This window comes from Aptenodytes patagonicus, chromosome 5 (assembly GCF_965638725.1).
Source record: "Aptenodytes patagonicus chromosome 5, bAptPat1.pri.cur, whole genome shotgun sequence".
In the NCBI taxonomy this organism is placed as follows: domain Eukaryota; kingdom Metazoa; phylum Chordata; class Aves; order Sphenisciformes; family Spheniscidae; genus Aptenodytes; species Aptenodytes patagonicus.
In genome coordinates, this window is record NC_134953.1 from 69,468,317 (window position 1) to 69,482,260 (window position 13,944).

The following is a 13,944-nucleotide window of genomic DNA, read 5'->3' on the forward strand; positions in this document are numbered from 1 at the left end:
TAATGAGATCGTAATCTGACTTGCAACATACTTGTTATTCCTATATCACCAACGAGTACCGTCTTTATTATCAGCTTCTGAAATCCTCTTTATACAATCTGGTTCTTTAGCGCCATGTGATTTGTGCTCACAGCGGCACCAAAGTGTCTCCTCTTAAAACGCTATTCCCAGATCAAAACTGTCGCAATGTATTTAAAAACTATACAAGGAAAAGAAAACAAGCTGCACTGTACAGCTTTCCTGCACTATATAATTGACTTAGTAATTTCCATAAACCCCAGTGAGAAGTTACCGGTTTGTCAATCTATTCTCTTCCACGCACCAGATTTTGGGAAAAGGCATTGAAATGGCTGATTTACTAATTCTGCCCTAAGTACTACTTCAGTAGCAGATGCCATCTAGCCCAAGAGAACAGTCTCATTTAAAGGAGCAAAATGCAACTACAAAGCTAGTCTAAATTTAGTACAGATCAACCACCAAGGAAGGAACATTTATGAGGGCACAGGAAAAGTCTGTGTTACCAGTACAGATGTGACCCAAATATCTCATCTACACCAACATGAGGTGCTACTAGGTGTAACATAAAAATATTGAAATATGGATATACACAAGGCCTACTATATCTTCGTATGATTGCTGGAAACTCCATTAAGGCCATAAATATAGTGATAGCTGACAAGAAGTTCAACAGAGGGTTAGATATTCTCCCAGTAGGAGAAAATGCTCTTAACAACTACCTGTGGGATTATGAAAATACGCTACTTAAGTATTTGCTGCTATTAGTGATATTGTACCGCCTGCCAGATCTGCGAGAGTTTTCACTTTGAACGCATGTTTGGAGTGCTTCTTCTTTTATCAAGGGAGTATAAACACTAATCTTTGGGGAGAACAAACAAAGCAATCTACCCAGCGTGGAGAATGGACACACTCATTAGCCCACGAGGAGCATTAGTAACTTGTGGTATCAGCATGTTACGGGAGAGACAGTCATTACATCATTACAGTTGTCACTTGTGAGCATGAGTGGCATGGACAGGCGTGTCTGAACACAAAGACATCACCGACCCAAGGACCTCACCGACCACACAAAGCAGAGCCGAGGAGATTAAGTGCCACGGGAAGCAAAGGAAGAATCCTGCAAACACCACTGCTGAAAGCATTCAAAGAAAGAGAAAATTCTGCCCAACCATCACGTGACTCTTTTCCCTGAAACTACACATTTTTCTGCTGTTTGCACACTGATTTGGCAAATTTTCTTCCTTTACCTGTGAAGGAGCTGCTATGTCCAAGTGTTTACGGAATTTACCATTTTTCTCATTCTTTCACCCCTGCCATGTCACTGGCGTAAAGCTCCCTTTTCGTTCTAAAAATACTTTATATAACCTTGCTGGGTTCACATGAAGACTTTCAGGACCATCAATAAGACCAAGGAGCACAAGATGCGCCTACTAAACCCAGAATTACAGATTGCATCTTAGGTTTCTAGAAAACAAAGGTTTGAGTGATTAATACATAACTATTCCTAGAATTAAATAATTGCAGAGAAACAGCGCTGCTTAGTGAAACTGAGAACTCCATACTACCAAAAATTAGAGATAATTATAATGTATATATAAAGGGCACAGCATTCTGAGTGTTAAATCACCTTTAATTAGGTTTTCTGGATTTGTAACACTGACATTTGAATTCCTAACACTACACTGATATACCACATTAAATCCAATACACCAACAACTCTATTCTGAATCACCTTGAAGACTTGCAAAACAGAGCTGTGTTTGAACACATTTATCTTTTTCCTTACACTCTTTCAGCTATTCAGCGAGACTACAATGTATACTTCTGGAGTCATAATTGGTCACCAAAGCAACAGCTGGGATGCCAAAAAGCAGGATTTCAACTCGACTGCGCAGGGTGGTGGGGAGAGAAAGGTGACCACAATGCCTCCATTGTAGCCTTGATCCTGCGACTCAGCCCCACGGCGAACTACAAGTCGTTCATGCGCTGAATCCAAAATGAATAACTGGGAAAGCGACTGAAAATGAGACTTTGTTTTCTTTTAACTTCTGTTCCTCGTACAAATGGCCTTTAAAAGGGTCTGGGCATTAATCTTAGGCACTAACAAGAGAGATGAGAAAGATCCCTGGCTAGATTTCCATCTCTCCAAGTGGGTCAAAAAAATATAATTAACAAAAAAATATTTGCTCTTTAATCAATTCTCTTGAAGTTGTCAATTTTATATTCATTACCAACCCTTAGAAAGGGAAGTTTGCACCACAGTTAATGCACAGTGCTGACAGCAGGTCTTGAGTTCCTTCCTCACAAGGAAAAAAACAAACATTTACATACCAGAGGCCTTTTCTCACGTCATCAGCTAACCATGGCTGTATGGATGGTGAAAAAAAATGCCCACTCCTCATAATTTTACTGCTTAACCTCTTACAAAGAGCTTAGGTTTCTTTCCAGTTGATATTCTGGACGAAGATGACTGAGGAAGGGTATTTGTTTTCAGGACTTTTCCCCCTATTTAGTGATGTCCTTTTCCTCCCATAATCCAAGGCAGCTGTTTATCAGGCTTCACAATCCAGCCAGAAGAGGTTAAATTCAGAAATTTCCCTTGCTTGCCTCCTCTGTTTAAAAGGTGTTACATTACTCCCTTCGCAGTTTGTGTTTCAAACACTGCAGCTGCTAAATAAATACGTATTTATGCACATACACACATTATTAGAAATATTTACGTTAATTCAATTGTGACAAAGAAATCCTGTCCCAACTAGACCGTGGGTCGCCACGAATGAGCTGTTGCAGAGCCGGCACAGTGCTGGAGAGCCCAGGGCTGAGGATGGGGATGTTTTCACCAGCAATTCTCCTGCGTGCCCACCCTGCCTGAGCACCGGCACACGTGGACCACCCCAGTGATCGAGCAGTGGTGAATACCCTTCTCCATCAAACCCATCCACCCAGCTCTTAACACTACTGCTAGGGAGTAAAGAGGGATGAAGGGAGACAGCGCTGATGTCCAAGTGAGGGCAAATCACCCCTCCAGGCAGCAGTCAGCAGCAAGCTGGGCACGCAGAGCGATGAGGCTGGCAGGACGGGGAGCACGAGGGACCTGTTGACCCCGGCACCCTGCCAGCGGTTTTCACGTCTGCCCTGGGCGTAATGAAAGCACATCTCTCCTCCGGATCCCAGACTAACAGCACAGCTTTGTGAAAGGCATCTAGCACACGAGATTTTCACTTTCAAAACCTCCAAGCAGCTTCCAGCTGCTCCTTTAAACCTGCCACTGCCACGTGTCACACATTTTTCTCCATTTCCCACCCGTAAGAAGGGGGCTGCAAGAGCAGCCAGAGCAGCAAAAACCTTCCGCTGTAACATTTTGAACCAACAGATCAAGAAAGGTCTGTCACAAAGTGACCAGCATTAACCCTGACAGCCTCAGAAATATCAGGCATTAAGGAACAATACAAAGAATTAAGAGTTAGTCTTCAAGGATTTCAGAAGTGAATTGCCTACAGTTTTTCCTCTCTGAGGTTTCTACAGCTGGATACATGTTGAAAGCACATAGCCTTACTAGCAGAGGAAGACAAAAAGCGAAGCCTATTTAATATCTCCGTAACAAGTCTGCAAAAGTCTTCGCATGCGCTGTAGGCACAAGGCAGACCAGGCCAGGATTTCTTAGTTTTTTCTTTGGGATCACCTGAAAAATATGAGGGTTTTACCTATATACATAACAAGCTATTACCTCACTCGTGAGTAATGCTTAATAAAAGATTTGAATTGACCTCATTATAGCTGCATTGGAGAAAGGCATCACAACATCAGTAAATAACAAAACAGTTAACACCAGCACTTGCCGAAATGCTTCATCCGTATCTGCCATCCTTAAATACCTCACAGTCTGCAAATGAGATGGTTTTATTGTTTTTAAATACACAGAGGCACGTATTCCTTAATTATACTTTAAACCAAGAACAAAGGTCGTGTATATGCTCTTAGTGCGAAGCAACCATCCAGTCACTGTATGTTCTGTAAACAACTCCCATCACTTCCACAATTACCAGTAGACCTTTAGACTTATGCATCTCTTGGCCCCTTTCATATTGGAAAAACATCATTAAAACAGATTAAAACTGCTATTCCAGTCAGACCGCTTATCTAATGCTTGAAGAAAATGTGTACCTGCAATTCTCTCCTTCAAAAAAAAATGATAAAATCAACTGTTCCTTCAGACTCTTAATCTTGGAAGAAAATATTCTCTCTAATCAGAGACTACTAAATCTAGTCTCTCTTCTATTAAAACTATGTATTTGCATAATCACAAAACTGTTTCAAAGAAACATTTTTAGGATGGATAAACACAGCAGTTGTATGTGTTCAGATATGCTGAATTAAATGAAATAACTTTAATAAGAAAAAAATGTACATGAAGTACCATTTTACAATTAACATCTGCTTTATCTCTTCTTTTGTAAGATGACATTTAAGCTATATGCATGTATCAGAGCCCTTTATCTCACAATGCCATTTTCCCCTGGAGCGTTCATGTCTTCACTTCAATAAAATATCAGTACACAAGGGCCTGAAACCGGCTTTACCTGCAGCAGAGACAACTCCCAGACCATCAATTTGTAAAAGCATTGGAAAAGCAGCAAGAACAATATTGACAGATGGGCTCTCCCACACTTCCCCTGCAAAAGCCTCTGCTCTGGCACCACCTTCCCCACAAATTAGTCTTTGGGGAGTTGATGGATAATGGTCCATTTCACTCTTCCAGACCTCAGAAAAGTGGGCATGGGGTATTTCAGGTTTTGGGGAGGGGGTTTTTTGGGTGTCGTGTCCCCGTTCCCCACCCCCCATCCCCCCAGTAAATTAAGCTTTGACTCACACTTTCAGGAAAAGATAAACTTAGCCATCAGCACAACTGACTTCCTTCTCTAGGGCTTCGATAACATTTGGGGTTTTTACTCAATATGTTAGATGTCCAGAGCCGTTTCCAGCACTCTGAAGCCCAACCCATGGGTGATGCTCATCCACAACCATCGCTTGGAGTGTATGGCCACTGAAGCTTTGGCAAGTCTGGGGACCACAGCATCACCAAGCCCACACTTTTTGTTTTAAACTACTTTCACCTCATTTGCACTCCCTCTTTGTATCTGAAGTAACAGATGATACCTTTGGATCTTCTTGCAAAGAGGCCCTGCTACAGCAGTACAAAATTAAGGACAAAAGTGAAACAATAAAATACCAACTCAGTTCAACAGGACAATGGCCGTCCTACTTCCACTTCCCAGGAGGAAGCCAGGGATGTACTGGGGGAACATCCACTCCCACCTTATCTAAGGACTGTGGTTTTAACCTTGAGCCTGCATTTAAATTGAGGGCTCTCATGAAACAGCAATGGGCGCTCCCGACCTCAGGACATCAGTGTCCTCGGCAGCAGAAGGTGCACCAGGTCTGTTGTCATTACCAGGCGTGTTTAATTACTGCTGTTACCAGCAGCCTGGGAAGGGCTGCAAGGCACCTACTCTTCAAAGAGAAGAGGCAGCACAGGGCAGCACAGATCATTTCAGCAACTGTAAATACTTCGCCATCTGCAAAGTCATTGGAATTAAACAACAATTTTGAAAATGCTCATTTATTCCTCCCTGACCACACCATGCACACAGGCACCTACGCTGACCGTATTGCCATAGTATCCTCAGTGCCTCCATACCTGTGGTCTGATCAACGGGCCACACAAAATGAATACAAAGCGACCTAGGCAGAGAGGCACGCTCATGGGTGGAGCACACAGCACATCTATACATAAAAACAAACAATACTTCAACCAACTGTTATTTTTATCCATATGTAAACAGTAGCACACAGAGAAAGTAAATCTCCTGCCCTGCTCTTGCTGTAAGACTATGAGAAGAGAATTATTTAGCATCGCAAAGGAAAATAAATTTCTTAAGAGCCCTGCTGAAAATCCAAGCCCCACACAGAAGGTGGGCTGAAGCAAACCAGAGTGTAAGATACCCAGCTGTGCAAAGGGCTCCCACAGATATGACAATTTTCAATCAGTTAGGCCGTTGTATAATGGACACAGCTGCAACGTCCGCTCTGATGCCAGGAAGCAGCAGAGGGTTTGGAATCAGCACCGGATCTCTAGGCAGTGCTAGGGATGCATTGAAAACGTATATGGCTTTCCAAAAAATCTATATGGCTTTCTGAAAAAGTGTATGGCACCAGGACCAACAAATTCAGCGGGAAAAAGTTAGGCCAATTCAGCATTTTGGAAAAATCCCACTTGAGTTTCTGTCCTGGCGGTGGCCCTAGCCCAGCCCCCGTGGCGAGCAGGCAGCTCTGCCAGGAGCCCCTCTGCCAGGCCAGAAGGTGCGGGAAGACCCTGCCTTCTCCCATACTTGGAGGCAGCAGGAGTTAGCAGCCGGCAGGGGCTGGGGAAGAAGGTGCCATGGCCATGGCAGCTCTCCAGGGACATCCAGAGGGGCGAGAGCTCCTGGACCACCCAAGGGAGCCACGCTCCTGCTGCCAAAAATAAGCACATGTGTTGGAAAACTGAGATTCAGAGATTCTTTCCTGTTTCTGAACAGGTATCACGGGTTTTTCTCTTCACTGGACTCTCATGACTTGCTCTGACCTGATTCAGCTTTTCAAAGGACAATGAAAACTGCCGACTTCCAAACAAAAAAGTTTAACAGATCTTCTGTGCTTCGAAGTAGGTGGTTAAGCTACAAAGAACTATTCATTCTCCACAGTCACTGGCCATTGCCGTTCCTGTAACAGCGTGATACCCATCTAACACATACAGACACCAATGTGCGTTAATTTAATCCACAGGTCCCTCTGCCCCTGGATAAAGGACTGACTTTAACCCTACGCTGCTGCCGCAGTGACAAGAAAAGCTCCAGAGGAGCAATGGAAAGAACTTGTTTCTCCACCTGAAAGCACCCATAATTAGGAAGTGATGGATGTCGCTAGTAAAAGTGAGTGATGTTTTTCAGGAGCTCTCTCATCTGTAACTGCACTGTTTTCAGATAAAATAACCCTTTCTGTCAGGCAGTGTCAGGAATGTCTACAGCCAATCAGTCACTCTGCTATCCAGCAAAAGATATGACGTTCTTGTCATAACATCTGTAGCATACGTTGTATCAGCCTTCTTCATTGTGTTAGGGTCTCCAACTCCAGCAATGCCAATAATTCGTGCTCCTGAGATAAACAGATAAATTGAAACTCCCAGAAAAACTCAACCCCACTGCATGTGAAACAGAACTTCATTTGAACAAAATACCTTTAACAGCAGCATAAAATGGTATTTGCCATCTGGAGTTAATGACTATCAAGTAAAACTCAGGAGAAAGCCCCGCTCGCCACTCCTGCATGCTGTCTGGCAAAGCAGAACCACCACAAGAAACAGCTTGGAAGAAAGTCAACAAGATAACGGGGATCATTTCAAACTTGGACACCACAAAACTTCACACTGTAGCAACTTCATTTACAAGACTTCAACAAACGTTACACGAGGAGAACAAATATCTAACACAATTAACCGAGATTACACATATGGCCTAAAGTCTCCGTGCCACTGCGTAAGTGTCAGGAGAGACTGTCCCAACAGGGAGGATGGAGCAGCTCCATAACTACATGACCCTACAGACTGTCACAGCTATCATGGGAAATAACCCCTCGACTGCCGCACCTCTGAACAATGTGGCCTTGACAGCTTAATGGCACTGGTTCAAAACCAAAACCAAAACAAAAAACCCTATCAGCATGATTAAGGAAATGGGGACAGATGAGCAAGACAGACCATTAGTCTTTGGGAACGCTTTATGTGGTCACCTGTCAAGCAGCCTGGCTATGTTTTTAAGTGATTAAATCAGACCTCGACAGAAACCTTAGTGTCGATTTCTCAATATTCTAACCCAGAAAAACAATTGCGTTGAATTGTTGCTAAGGTTCATGCAACAGACCGCCACTCAGAATGGCAACACACTCCCCTTCTAGAAGTCACCTTACAAAACTTGGAGCTTAAGAGAGAGTTAACATTTCATTACATAAGAGCCGTTCTTGATCTTTAAACACAGCCAATGTATATTAATATTTAACCACTGCATGTTAGAGATTGCGTATCACTATTACAGGCTCATAGCTATTACTTTTGCAAAACATTAAGAAGAAATAGATGCTGAAGTCACTGATCACATGTTTTCTATTTATTGTGATGGGAAATAATCATGTTCTCTGATTAGGTACGTGTTTATTATATTACAAGGCAACAGTCTCCTTCAAGCACCCAATCCAATCCATGTGCTTGATGCAAAGGTTTCTTAAAGGCTATGAATTTAAACACCTGTATCCTGGAAAACACGCTGGTGCTTCTAACAAAAGAAAATGCTGAAGCACTGAAGAAATTTAAACATTTGATTACAGTGTTTCCTCTTGAAGCCTGATTGAGAAAACAAACGTTTTTATGTTATTAAGAGACACTACTCAAAGGGAAGCAATCTCAGTAATACCTGGCCCTTCTGAACCATTGATTAACATTACCTGGGGGAGCACTGCCACTGACCTGAGAGACCTATCATTCAAAAATTTCATCCTCTAAAGAAAAGGAGGATGGAAATAGTCCATTGAACTTCAGAATAAAGCAGGTGGGAAGGGACCTCTGCAGGTCTCTAGTCCAAACCCTTGCTCAAAGCAGGGCTAACTCTGAAATCAGACCATGTTGTCCAAAGTCTTGCCCAGTTGGTTTTCGAGTACCTCCAAAGATGGAAGTGCCACAAGCTCTTTGGACCCTTGTTCCAGTGCTCTTCCACTCTCAAGTTGAACTTTTGGAACTTCCCTTGCTGGCCTCTTTTCCCTTCCCTGTGCTTCCCCCAGAAGAGCCGGACACTGTCACCCCACCAACCTGCTCGGGGTGGGTGACCATGGTCAGACCCCTCCCTCCCCTGGGCTCGGGAAGCACTGATCCCTTGGCCCTCGCTTGTACATCTCCTGCTCCAGTCCCCAGCCAGCCACCCAGTCCTCTGTCTGATTTGCTCCAGTTTTTGGCATCTTTCTTGACTTGTCGATGCCTCTCTCATACTTGTGGTCACCAGTGGGATCCAAGTTACAGCTTTGCCATAAACTGGGAGGACCTCTTGTCCATCCCTTGGTCGAGACAGCAACCGATCGCTCGGTCTCCTCATCCACAGGCTGATCGGACCCAGTTCCAATAACCTCCACATCTCATCTGTCCTCCAGGCCCCAGCCAAATCTGGGCATGCCCTCAGCCAACCCATGCTCCCTGATGTACCATCCTTGCAGCTGGACACAGCTCCATGTCTAGGGCCTAAGCAGCACTGACCATGGCAGAACCATTACCTTTAATTACAGTCCTCTTAATACACTCCAGACAGAGGTCGTCCTCTCTGCAACTGTTAGCTTGTGCATAGATGGTGATCCAGCACATGTCTCAAAGCGCTCTTCCACGGCTGTGCAGCCTAGCCACGTCCTCACCATTTTGTATTTCCTCATTTCAGCTCAGTAAGTTATATGCTGCAGATTTCCAAATGTTTTTTCAATCTACCATAGCCATTTAATTCTGAACTATGCTTCAAATGCTTGAGCCCCTCTCAGTTTGGGCTTACTTGCAGATTTAGTAAGTATTCCCTTGTCCACAACAGTAAAGAGAACAGCAAATAAAGCTCAGCCCAAGACAAACAGGGCTGTATTCACACGATTCCTCGTGCCACCCCCCTTCTTCCCCTGATTTTCACAGCAAGTTATAGGTAACTACTCTTCAAACACAGTCTTTAAACAGTTATTTGTTTACCGTATAATTAAATACATATATTTCCCTATTCCACAGAAATGCCACAAAAGGTTATGTTAAAAGTTACTGAAGTCAAGGTAACATCACAGGTACTGCTCCCCCCAGTCCTTATCATCATCTTATCCTCCAAATTCCTAGAAACTGATTAAAAATTTTGTTCCAATTCTCTACGCGTTGCAGTTAGACTAACTAGTTTGTAATTCCCTGGATCTCCCTTTTTCAAAGGCAGGTACTGCATTTGCCCTTTTCAGTCCTCCAGGACCTCTCTTGCTCTTCATGATTTCTAAAAGATAATTGTAAATGGTTCAAAGGTTGCTTGGCTAGTTGCTGATGTACCCTAGGGCAAATTTCATCAGGCTCTAACTATTTGAATACACCTATCTTATCTGCTTTTTCTGATCTATTCTTTTCCTACTCTGCACTTTACTCCTATCACCTTGTTTAAATTAATTTTAATTAATGTGAAGACACACTCAAGCAATACAATAACTACATGAAACCCATTTACTATTTTATCTTTCAGCTATAATGTTAGCAAAAAAACCCCCAGACTATTCATCTACCATGACTCTGGCTTTTTGGAGATGCAGAAGAACATTTAAAAAAAAAGAACAAAACAAAACCAAGCCAGATTAAAGACTGTACATGGCTTAGACCAACCCTCAGCTGAGATGTCTGAAGGGAAAATATTAAGAAATGTCAATAAACTCCTTGTCTGCAAAGAAAGATTTAAAGAGAAATTTAACTGCATTTTAGAAGGGACTCTTTCAGTGACTAAACCGGCCTGTTTTGGTTTGATACATTAAAAAAAAGCCAACACTTCCCCAGCAGATAAAACATTTGATAAACAAATGCATGATTTCATGTACATTGCCTCAGTTATCTAGCACTGATCATTGCCAGGGGTAGGGTACCAAATTAGAATGACCACTGGTCCAAACCAGCACAGCAAGTCCCACTCCTCTGTGAACAGAGACAGGTATCTTGAAGCACATTACAATTCTAATGCACCCACCTGTTCTAGCTATAATTTACCTTTCATCAACTGGAAATTACCATCCTCATAGCTGAGACATGGCAACTTATTATACAGGAGCATAGCTAGTCTGCTCCTATGCAAAGCAAAACAGACAGCCTTAGATCATCCTCTGTGATTTCTATTTTGTGTTTCAGCAAAATGAACTAGACATGGTTGTGTGCTGTTACCACATCTCAGCTGAAGCACAGTAACTTCTTAAACTGCTCCATTTCCATCCTCAAAGACGCATCAGTCTCTGCTCTGTGATCCCCTAGGCAGAAGATGCAACGTTAATGGAGAGATTCTGGCTGTCATTCTCAAAAGCAGTTAGTGATTCGAATGCCTCAATTTCTAGTGTACCCAACCTGAAATACTTTAAAAGGTCCAATTTTAAGGAAATGATGAACACTCAAAAACTGCTGGGTGGTGGTTCTCCCCCCTGCCCCCCATATTTAAATCCAGAATCCATTTTACCTGATGTTTCTACCCAGAAAATCCTTTTGCAAGACTAAAACCCTAGTACTAGTCAAAAAGAAGGGAAAAAAATAGTTTTCTTTTGCTAGCTATGATGAAAATGCAACAAATCCATACATTCTTCCAGTTACGCAAAATACAGCAGTCTACTCTTGAATATGGATCCGTGAGTATTTTCTTCCAGAGTGATACAGTGAAAACCTTCTCTCACAAAATACTACAACCAGCTTTCGGTGAAACCTGCTTTACTGGACATAACAACAAAGCTTGATTTCCAACACTGTCAGGCCAAAAAAAACCCACCCAATATTTCCAATCCATGTATGCTTGTACTTGTTCTTACTACAAATGCAACCATCAGCAATCCCTGTCTTGCTGCCTGCCTCCCCTGAAAAACAGATCATAATTAGCAGAATCCTTGGAAATCATCCTTGAGTTAATGATGAATAGAAAGAAGGTATGAGCAGAGAGAAAAGCCACACCAGTGAAATACCGATAGCGTCTGCTGCTGTTCCTTATTCTATTAGTGGAAAAATTCAGATTCTGTTTTAGTCAGAGGAGTTTGGTGTCACGCAATTGTTCAATCACAGCTCGGCAAACCTCATTATTTCGGGCCTCTTTAGAAATCCAGAATTTGCCTGAGAGTACGACAGGATGCGTATCCGCTCGGTGTGGCACTGCCCCCAGGAACGGCACAGCCGGTGCTCATGCTTGGCACAGCCCCGGGAGCTGGCACAGGCACCAGGAACCCCGCACAGTCACAACTGCGCGACTTTTAATCCGCCATCCCGTCGGACTCTACTTCAAACCAGAAGTCTAACCAATACTGGCTGGTTTCAGCCAAGCCTATGCTGATAGTAGATAGAACGAAACCGAGTTAATTAGAGTTAAACGTATCCTCAAAGGAGATCTTAGTACCAAAACTCCTTATGCACATTAACTTATGTAGCATGTATTTTTAATGAGTTTAGCACTTGTCTCAGGTTTAGAAAACACACACACGGGGTGGCAGCTATTCAAAGCCATTGCGCCAGAGCACGAGCAAGTGCTGACTCCGTGGGATGACAAAGTTACGATGCCAGTTATGGTGATTCTACCTTTATTGCATAACCCTCAGATAGCTAAATTAGTTAAATAGGTAAAGTGACAAAACAAAAGCCACCTACCAATATACTGATTATATAATAGCAAAGGAAATGAAAAAGACCAGAGGGCTAAAGCTCATATTCAATTTTGCAAATATGGTTAAATCTTGTAACATCTCCAGCTTCTGCTGACGCTCTTTTTCATAAATACACTTTTGAAAACATATATCCCTGTAGACAGCTAAAGCATACACCTTCAAAGCAGAAGGGAATTTTACTAGTCCGAATTTGGAGCTTTAAACCCCACCCTTCCCTCTCCACATGCATTCTCCAACACACACCACGTGAAGCCAGGTAAATGGCCAGCAGTCATGCCCTTTGGGCTCCAATATATTAAAGCACTCCACTCATTTGTAAGATAAAAGAGCCTGTAAAGACTCTTAAGTCCAAAAAATAAAAAAAATATAGCCGTACATAAAGAATGCTGAGCTACGCCAACGAATTCAGCCAATGCCCTTTCGAGGCTGTCATTTAAATACAGCCAGAAAATACTGTTCACTATATTACAGTGAAAAGTAATGGGTAACTCGCTGTTTTGCATTAAGTATTAGTATGTTCCAGCCAACGTGGCATTAACACACAATCAAATCACTTTGAATCACATAAGCTTTGTGCCAACATTTTGTAGAAGTACATAACCTATATTACAGAAAACACCCCTTAAATTAGAACATGGTATCACAACACATTTTCCAAAATGCAAATAAATTTAAAAATAAAAATATTTAAAGAATTATAAGAGGGCAGTGTCACCTGATGACAACTGCTTTATACTTTAAAGTCAGAATGAAGAAAACTAATCATGCAGAAGTCTCAGTTTTAACTGCGACTCCAGTGTCCAGCTTTCAGTGGTAATGCTGCATGTATAAAAATCCCCCAAACCATAATCACATAGATATATAATATTTCTTTAGCAATAACCAGTCCAAATGGAAAATCCTGAGTTTGGGTTTTTTAACCTTTTCAAGCAGTCTTCACTTTATTAAAGTTATTAACTTCAGGACTGTAACATTCAAATGGAAACTAGGTATTTTTGTATATCCCTGAAAGAGCCACCATACAACAACTTTAGTTTAAATGAATGTCAAAAGACTGCTTCAGGATGCACTGCAGTTTCCAAACTCCAGAAAACTTAATCTGTATTCTGCTAATCTAGGTTACAGTTTATCTTCAGGGGTTCTCCTGTAACATCATTCCTTGATGCTTTAGATTCAGCCTGACATGATTGAAAAGGCCTCCTTTTCTTTCTTCTCCCATTCATCTGAACAGCAAAAGTACACCTTTTTCCCAGGTTCCCCTGCCCTCCCCCCCTAATCAGATGGACTTTATTAAGGAAATTATTTTAAAAGAAAACCCTACAGATAAACTATGACCTAGATCAGGGAGATTCTGCCCAATTTATGTTCAAAAAAAATTGATTTACTTTAAAAGATACTATTGCATGCCACTCAAACTGTACTTTCAGCCATATTTTGTATGGACTGAGT

At 42.2% G+C, this 13,944-nt stretch overlaps 1 protein-coding gene across 16 annotated transcripts in view; it reads right to left on the bottom strand.

The window, feature by feature from the left end:
• PTPRF (protein tyrosine phosphatase receptor type F) overlaps nt 1-13,944 on the bottom strand; it is a 396,981-nt gene that overhangs the window by 286,207 nt on the left and 96,830 nt on the right. The window contains exon 1 of one of the 16 annotated variants that reach the window (XM_076340383.1): nt 9,370-9,410. The exons of the other annotated variants lie outside the window; for them this stretch is intronic. The gene's annotated coding sequence lies outside the window, so the exon portion shown is untranslated. Of the gene's footprint in view, nt 1-9,369; nt 9,411-13,944 lie in introns of those variants that run through there. 16 annotated transcript variants of the gene reach the window in all.